We start from the raw sequence: 7,442 nt of genomic DNA, 5'->3' as shown, positions 1-7,442 counted from the left end.
ATCAGAAACCACGCTTAAATTATAAGCCTGCCGACACTCCTTGGAGGAATTTAGGGCTTGGTCCCTGAATTTCCTTCAACTTATAAAATGGCCTATAACTTTTTATAAATTTTAGTTCAGTCATTAAATTTCACCAATTTTTCACAATTAACGTCCAATTTCAATTAAATATTATTTTGTAAATATTCGGGTTGTTACATATCCAGTGTGGTACTATACAATTATGAAATTGAGTATTGAGCCCTCTAGTCATCTGCCATGTCTCCTGGTAATAATGCAGGTCGTTAATGGATTCTAATTACCTCCTGAAACTCCTCATAGTTGCTGACTTTTTCACAATCTTCCTCGGACAGCAGTATAAGTTCCTGCACCGCAAAGGGCTCCCATGGTTGGGGCAGTGAGATATACCCATATAACTTTGTAGTTATTTGCTGCTATGGCCGGTCCTAGTGTTCTTATTGGATTCATTGAAGCCCCTGTAAATGGTTTGTGTCCACATCTCAAAAGGTCCTCGTTCAATTTCATCAGTTGCTTGACACTGGAATCTTCGAAAAAGGAAGTGTGATTGCATGAACTACAAAAATCATCATGATCTTAAAAACCAGTGTATAGTCTACTTAGATGTGAGAAGGCATCTGATTGGAATATTTTCTAGCTTTTTTTGAAATAAATGGGTCGACCAAAAGATCTTTTTATATTTCTAAACTAAGACTTTGCTGATGAACTTTGCTTGTTGTAAAGATCTTTGTCGATTAATAATAATAAAACAAAATCAATATTAACATGCCGGGCTATTATGAGTATATTGAGCAAGACAGTCGCTCCAACCGCCAACTCACCCACATGCACATTTTTCTTTATCTTAATAGTGTTCTTCTATATTCACCTATATGAAACAACATTGTATTTATCATTACCTTTTAGTTTTTTTTTTTCAATGCTTTAGAGATTGAGCTTGCCATTTGCCAAACATCTTCATTAACTCTCTTCTCTTGAAAATTATGAAATAAAATATATAAACAATATAATTAAATCTCACCAACAATCAATTAGTCTATGGGATAAGGCACTAGATCCCTTAATTCGAATCCTGACGATTGCAAATTGAGTAAACAGGATTGGAAGGATTGTCATTATCTCTGCAATACCCGATCTAAATTAGTCGATGAAAAGATTAGATACCGGTGGTTACTGTAGGTTTAACCGTGTACATGTTTCCCAGGAAGTGTTTGAGCGCAGCAATGGCGCGGCTGGGTTGAGATGTGCTCCCGAGATGTGACCGATGTATAGTAAAACTATCATGACAACAAAGCCGATGAATGCAACGATTATTGGCTGTTTTTTCAAGTGACACTGTCCTCGTAGTTCGTGTTTGCATTTAGCATCCATGATTGTAACATTAATGAGACAAAAGGGTATTGAATTCTATGCCTTTTTTCTTCTTCTCATCTTACAATATTTTGACCATTGTCATTAACAACATTGTAGAAAAGTTATAAATTTGAAATTTATATATAAATTAATATTGAACAATATTAAATTTCCAAAGAAATTAATCCAAAACAATATTAAATCTTTAAATTCCCTCCAAACTCTAGTCAATATTGCATGTTTAATATCAACTGAATAATTGCATGTTTTTGAAGTCTAGACAATACTGGATTTACAGCTTAGGAATACGTTCTCAGTTCCTTTAATCTTTCAATGTTCTCCAAATAATGGTTGATTTATCCCCTGATTTTTTGAAAATTTTCAATTTTTAAATGATTTTATTGGGCTTTTACTTGTATGTTGCTCTCACTTGATTGAAAACTAGCTAGCAAATTGGAGAGAGATCCATTCATCAATGATTTAGTTTGACATTTTGACGCTTAAGGCTTTCTATAATCGTTTTGGTATTTTATTGTTTCAAAATTAAATTAACGGTGATTTCAGCTTTGTTATTATTAGCATTTGTTTAATATGTAGACTGATAAGATGGACAGCAGCTCTGGTGATGAGTCAGATTTTAGTGATTCTGAGATCAATGAGTACATGGAAAAGCCATACGAGGAGCTAAGGTCTGGGAAGTACAAAGTAAAGGCCTTAAATGGTAGCTTAAGATGCCCTTATTGTGCTGGGAAGAAGAAACAAGACTACAAGTTCAAGGACCTGCTTCAACATGCTTCCGGTGTGGGCAAAGGATCTGCCAACATAAGTGCTAAACAGAAGGCATACCACCTGGCCTTGGCAAAGTATTTGGAAGTTGACCTAGCTGGTGAAGTAGACGAGACTTCACTTCCAACTATAACACAAGTTTTGAACCAGACTCCAGAGCAAACTGAAGTTTATGTCTGCCCTTGGATGGGAATCATCATGAACATGGTTGCAGACTATAGATGCCTATCATGATAAAGGCTACTGGCTGAGGAGGTTTGTTAAATACAAACCTTTAGATGTTCATTGCTTCTGGAATGAGGTAGACCTGACTGGACAAGCCATACTAATGTTCAATAGTGATTGGACTGGCTATGTGAATGCAACTGAATTTGAGGAGGATTTTGAATCAGAGCGGCACAGTAAGGAGCATTGGAATGACCAACAAGGACAGCTTGGTTCTAATATCTATGCTTGAAGAGAAAGAAAGACTTCACCTTGCCTTTATTGAAGGTCTGTTCTAGTTTCTTCAAGTTGTCCTGATTGTCTTTTTCAATATACATGCTTGTATTTCATATATTTAGTTGGTTGTATATGCCCTCTATATAGACACTTCAGAATGTGAAAATGATGCCATGTTTTTCTAAACAATGTGTCATGCGTCTCTTTCAAATGCCTTGTCTCCATGATGTAATAAACTGGACCATGTCTTCAATGTTTTATTCTTACATACTGGATTTAAGATTTCATTCGAATCTCCGAATGCTTTGTCAAACTAATGTCCATGTACCAATAAACAATACATCCGAGTACTTTTCCCCTTCTGAAAGACATTCATGAACTCAGTTAACCTATTATTATTATAAAATCAGAATTTTGTATGGTTTAGGCCATTTTTTGTTTTATTGTTCATTAGAGACGAGGAAGATGCAGCGGCTTGCTCGCGACAATGTTCGAAGGATCTTGGAAGAACAGGAAAAGCTGAATTCTGAACTGGAAACAAAGAAAAGGAAAATTGACAATTGGACCAGAGAACTGAACAAGCGTGAGACACTTACCGAGCGCGAGAAGCAAAAGCTCGATGAAGAGAAGAAAAAGGTTATCCGTCTTTCCTTGCTATAAGCAGCTAGTCTTCACATTTAGTAAAACCTACTTGGTCATTTAACTGTCGTAGTAACCAAATTAACTTTTCTTCTGTTTATCTCCCGCTATTAAATGTTAGCTCTCCGTATGGGGTTGTCTTCCGTATTTCACAAGCGTCATAAATAAAAAATTTCTTTTACGGCTAAAGACCCATTGATTATCATGGCTTAGAATTTTGTTGCTTTGACCTAATAAAATTAAGATCCAACACTTTTTATTGACAGTAATATGAATAGCTTTTAATTTTAGTGTCAAAAGCTGCTGCTGGCTTAATAATGTTAAGGTTAAATTGGTGAAATTGTCTAAACTGCTCCGGGAGATAATTAGTTCATTATATATGGATATGCACCTGTCACTGACATTTTCTTTCATCTTTCCAGAACAATGAAAGAAATGATGCACTCCAACTTGCATCCTTGGAGAAGAAAAAAAGCTGATGAAAATGTGTTAAGACTGGTTGAAGAGCAGAAGGTGGTGCACTTAGTAACTTATTAGCAATACTAATTTTTTTTGGTTTGACTTCTTGTGTTCTGTTGATGGGTTTTTTAAATTTCCAGAGGGAGAAAGAAGAGGCCCTGAAAAAGATACTTCAGTTGGAAAAACAGATAGATGCAAAGCAGAAGTTGGAAATGGAAATTGAAGACTTGAGAGGCAAGCTGCAAGTGATGAAGCATCTTCGACAACATGATGCAGCTACGCAGGAGAAGATGAAAGAGATGGCGAATGAGTTGCGAGATAAGGAAGATGACATGAAAGATTTGGAATCGACAAACCAAGTTCTTATAACGAAAGAGCGTCCAAGCAATGATGAGCTACAGGATGCAAGGAAAGTGCTGATTCAGGTAAAGTTGCCCAAACCTTGGAGTACTGCGTAGACTCATGCAACTGCTCGTTAAACAAATATTCATTTTTCTTGTTTGTAGAGTATGCACGAGTTGTTGAGTGTTCGCACGACTATCGGATTAAAGAGAATGGGCGAGCTTGAACTGAAGCCGTTTCACGATGCCTGTAAGTCGCGATTCCCTCCAGATGAAGCAGAAATTCAGGCCACTACTCTATGCTCGTCGTGGCAGGAGAATGTAAAGAATTCAGAATGGCATCCATTCAAAGTTATAACAGAGGGAGGGAATCATAAGGTATATATAACAACCTAAGTAAAATGGTCATCGATTATATTTTGATTGGTCTTGGGCCCTGTATCAAATTGTTCATGGAATTATATTCTTTGTGCTTGTTTAATTTCTGGTGTCAGGCGGAGAAAGAATTAGAAAATAATAGATAATATTCCTATGGATCTGCCTAATGTTATCAGAAATTGTAAATGCTCTAGAGCCTTTGCTATATTTCATCCCAACTGCAGTGAATTAGGGATTACTTATAGATGGCCTCTTTCATTGATTGTACCTTATTTTCAGCAAAAGGTTTTAATGGGTACTTTTGCAAATTAGCTATTTTAAGCTTACGTCTTTGATATTCAAAGTTTTCTTTATCCTTTATGTTGGAGCTCCCTTGTGAGAGAGGGATGTTGCCGTTAAGAATGAAAATAGAGGAATGACTGAGCTCATTAATCTTGTGCATTGTGCAGGAAATCCTAAACGAAGACGACCAGAAACTAAAAGATCTAAAGCAGGATTATGGTGAAGAGGTTTACACGGCCGTGGTGACAGCTTTGAAAGAACTAAATGAATATAATCCTAGTGGTTTGCCTATATTGTTAAGAATATCAAAACAGCAGCTGCTAAGCGCAAGCGGACTTGAGGCAAAAGTTTGCATCATTAATGTTTCCTCATTCATCTATCATGGATTCCGGTGATTGTTGTGTTTATTTGACCTTCGCTTGTGACATAATCCAGGCTTTTTCTATATAGACTTTTGGATGAGATGTCAATTGGGTGGAGATGGTGATCTTTATTTTGTCACGTGATTCATTATAAATATAAAAATTATAATTATTCAAAAATTTTCAATTATTTGATATTAAACGCTTATACTCATATATAAATAATGCTCAAACTTAGGACTTTAAGAGTTAAAAATAATCTCATGTATACATTTGTGTGTCTCTAACAAACCAAAATCTTTTAATGAAAGAAAGTATTAAATATATGTCCTCGAAACTCTTATTTTATATGTGATATTATTTCAACTGTTACGTTTAAAAAGTAAGAGGTCATCGCGATTCTGAAAATGATTAATTAAAATAAAAATCTAACATAAATTGGGAAATTTATAAAATAAGATTATTACATAATATTCAAAATACATCGTAAATGACTTCAAATACAATAAAAATATAATTTTTTTTAAAATCAAACAATACATACAACACAAATATTATCAAAATCTTTTTTTAAATATTTATTTTATATATTTTTATTATGTATATAAGACGTACGAGAAGGTGTGATATATAAAAATTAAGTGAAGAAAAAATAGATATAAGATTACATTCACGAATATTTTGTTCTGTACGACAAGTTTAACTTTTGTCCCCCTTTATTTTATTATCTAAAAAATTCATATATATATATATATTCAATTAAATATTAAGTAAGATGATTTTTTTTTTTTGAAATTTATCCCCTTGATGATCCTACTTTTATGAAATAAAATATCCCGTTCGCTTATTATGAAATTTCTTGTTCTCATTTCCTTCAAAAAAAAAAATTACTCGTCCTTAACAGAAAGCCGGCTAAAGTGGAGTCACATGCCAGTATGCATGACCGACAAACACCATCTTCTCTTTTTATATATATACAAAGATTTTTAAATAATATACTATGATTATAAAATAATATTTATTTATAATTTATTTTAGTTATTAATAATACATATTTTATTGATATAATTGTTTAATGTTTTTTAAATAACATTTTTTTATTCATTGATATTATTTGATGATTCTTTGAAGATAATAATATTAAATGATTTTTCTTAAAAGATAATATTAAATGAAGAAATTTTATCGAGTTGAGTAGGGGTGAGCATTTGATCGAGTCGAGTCAAATTTTTTTGAATTATTTGAGTTGACGAGTCCTAGTTTATAACTTAGAGTTGACTTGAATTTTTTCAAGTCGAGTCGATTTTCCGAGTTTCTGTTTAAATTTAATAGTAAATATTTATAATATTATAATATTTCAATTAAGTGACTTTCTATAACTATATATACAATATAAATATATTTCTTCGTATTTTTTCATATATAATATACATATATCATACAAAGTTTAAGGACTCTATTCAAACTTGAAAAATAAATTTACTAATTACTAAAAGTTTCGAGTTATTTGAGTTGTATTTTACAACTCGATTTGAACTTTAAATTTTTTCGAGTCGAATCATATTTATGAAATTGCAACTCGGAATCAATTCGAGTGAAACATTTTAGTCGAATTAAGTTGAAAAAAATTAAATTTTAAATCGAATCGAGTTTTACTCACAGTTATAATTGAGGCAAATAGAAATAGACGAAGTTGCTAAAAACAAATAAATAAACCCAACCTATACCTATACCTATACCGTTAGATTGCATCACGCGACCTGTTTCATGGCAAAAATGCCAGAATAATGCATGTGGGGAATATTTTTTCCCCAACTAATGCCCTTTGCCTATTATTTCCCCAAATGGGGTGAAATATACAGTGCTTAATGTGGTTCTTTGGAAAGCTCGGCGTCTTTAGGGTTAATTTTTCGATGATTGCTTTCTCGGCGTCTTTAGGGTTATGAAACTATGGGAATGCTCGGCGTCTTCAAGCAATTGGCCTGTGGGATATCTCGGCGTCTTCTGCATGCTACAAGGAATGCCAAGGTGGATCTCTCGGCGTCTTCACCTGTCGTCTGATGGGAATGCTCGTGCATGCATTCTGGGGGCTGAACGTCTTCATCTCTGCATGCATGCAGAGTTGATTTAACAGTTGAATATAATAATAGGAGTGCTCGGCGTCTTTAGTTAATAGGGTTACAGGGGCGTTCGATTTCCCGGCGTCTTAAGCTATACATGGAGAATATTTGGTTGCAGGTGGTCGTGATATCTCGGCGTCTTCTTCTTCCGAGATTCGTTCTGCATGCGCCTGTCTTCTTTGTGTCCGAAGCGTGAGATTCGTCTTAAACGTGAGATTCGTCTGAAGCGTGAGATTAATAATTTACTCGAAGTCTTCAATTAC

The 7,442-nt window shown here is 34.1% G+C and overlaps 1 pseudogene; it reads left to right on the top strand.

The window, feature by feature from the left end:
• The first annotated feature begins 1,970 nt into the window (after positions 1–1,970).
• On the top strand, positions 1,971–7,190 carry LOC120194332 (annotated as a pseudogene).
• Positions 7,191–7,442: the final 252 nt, after the last annotated feature.

This window comes from Hibiscus syriacus, unplaced genomic scaffold (genome assembly GCF_006381635.1).
Source record: "Hibiscus syriacus cultivar Baekdansim isolate YM2019G1 unplaced genomic scaffold, ASM638163v2 tig00116997_pilon, whole genome shotgun sequence".
Lineage (NCBI taxonomy): Eukaryota > Viridiplantae > Streptophyta > Magnoliopsida > Malvales > Malvaceae > Hibiscus > Hibiscus syriacus.
This window is presented reverse-complemented; position numbering and strand designations above follow the sequence as displayed.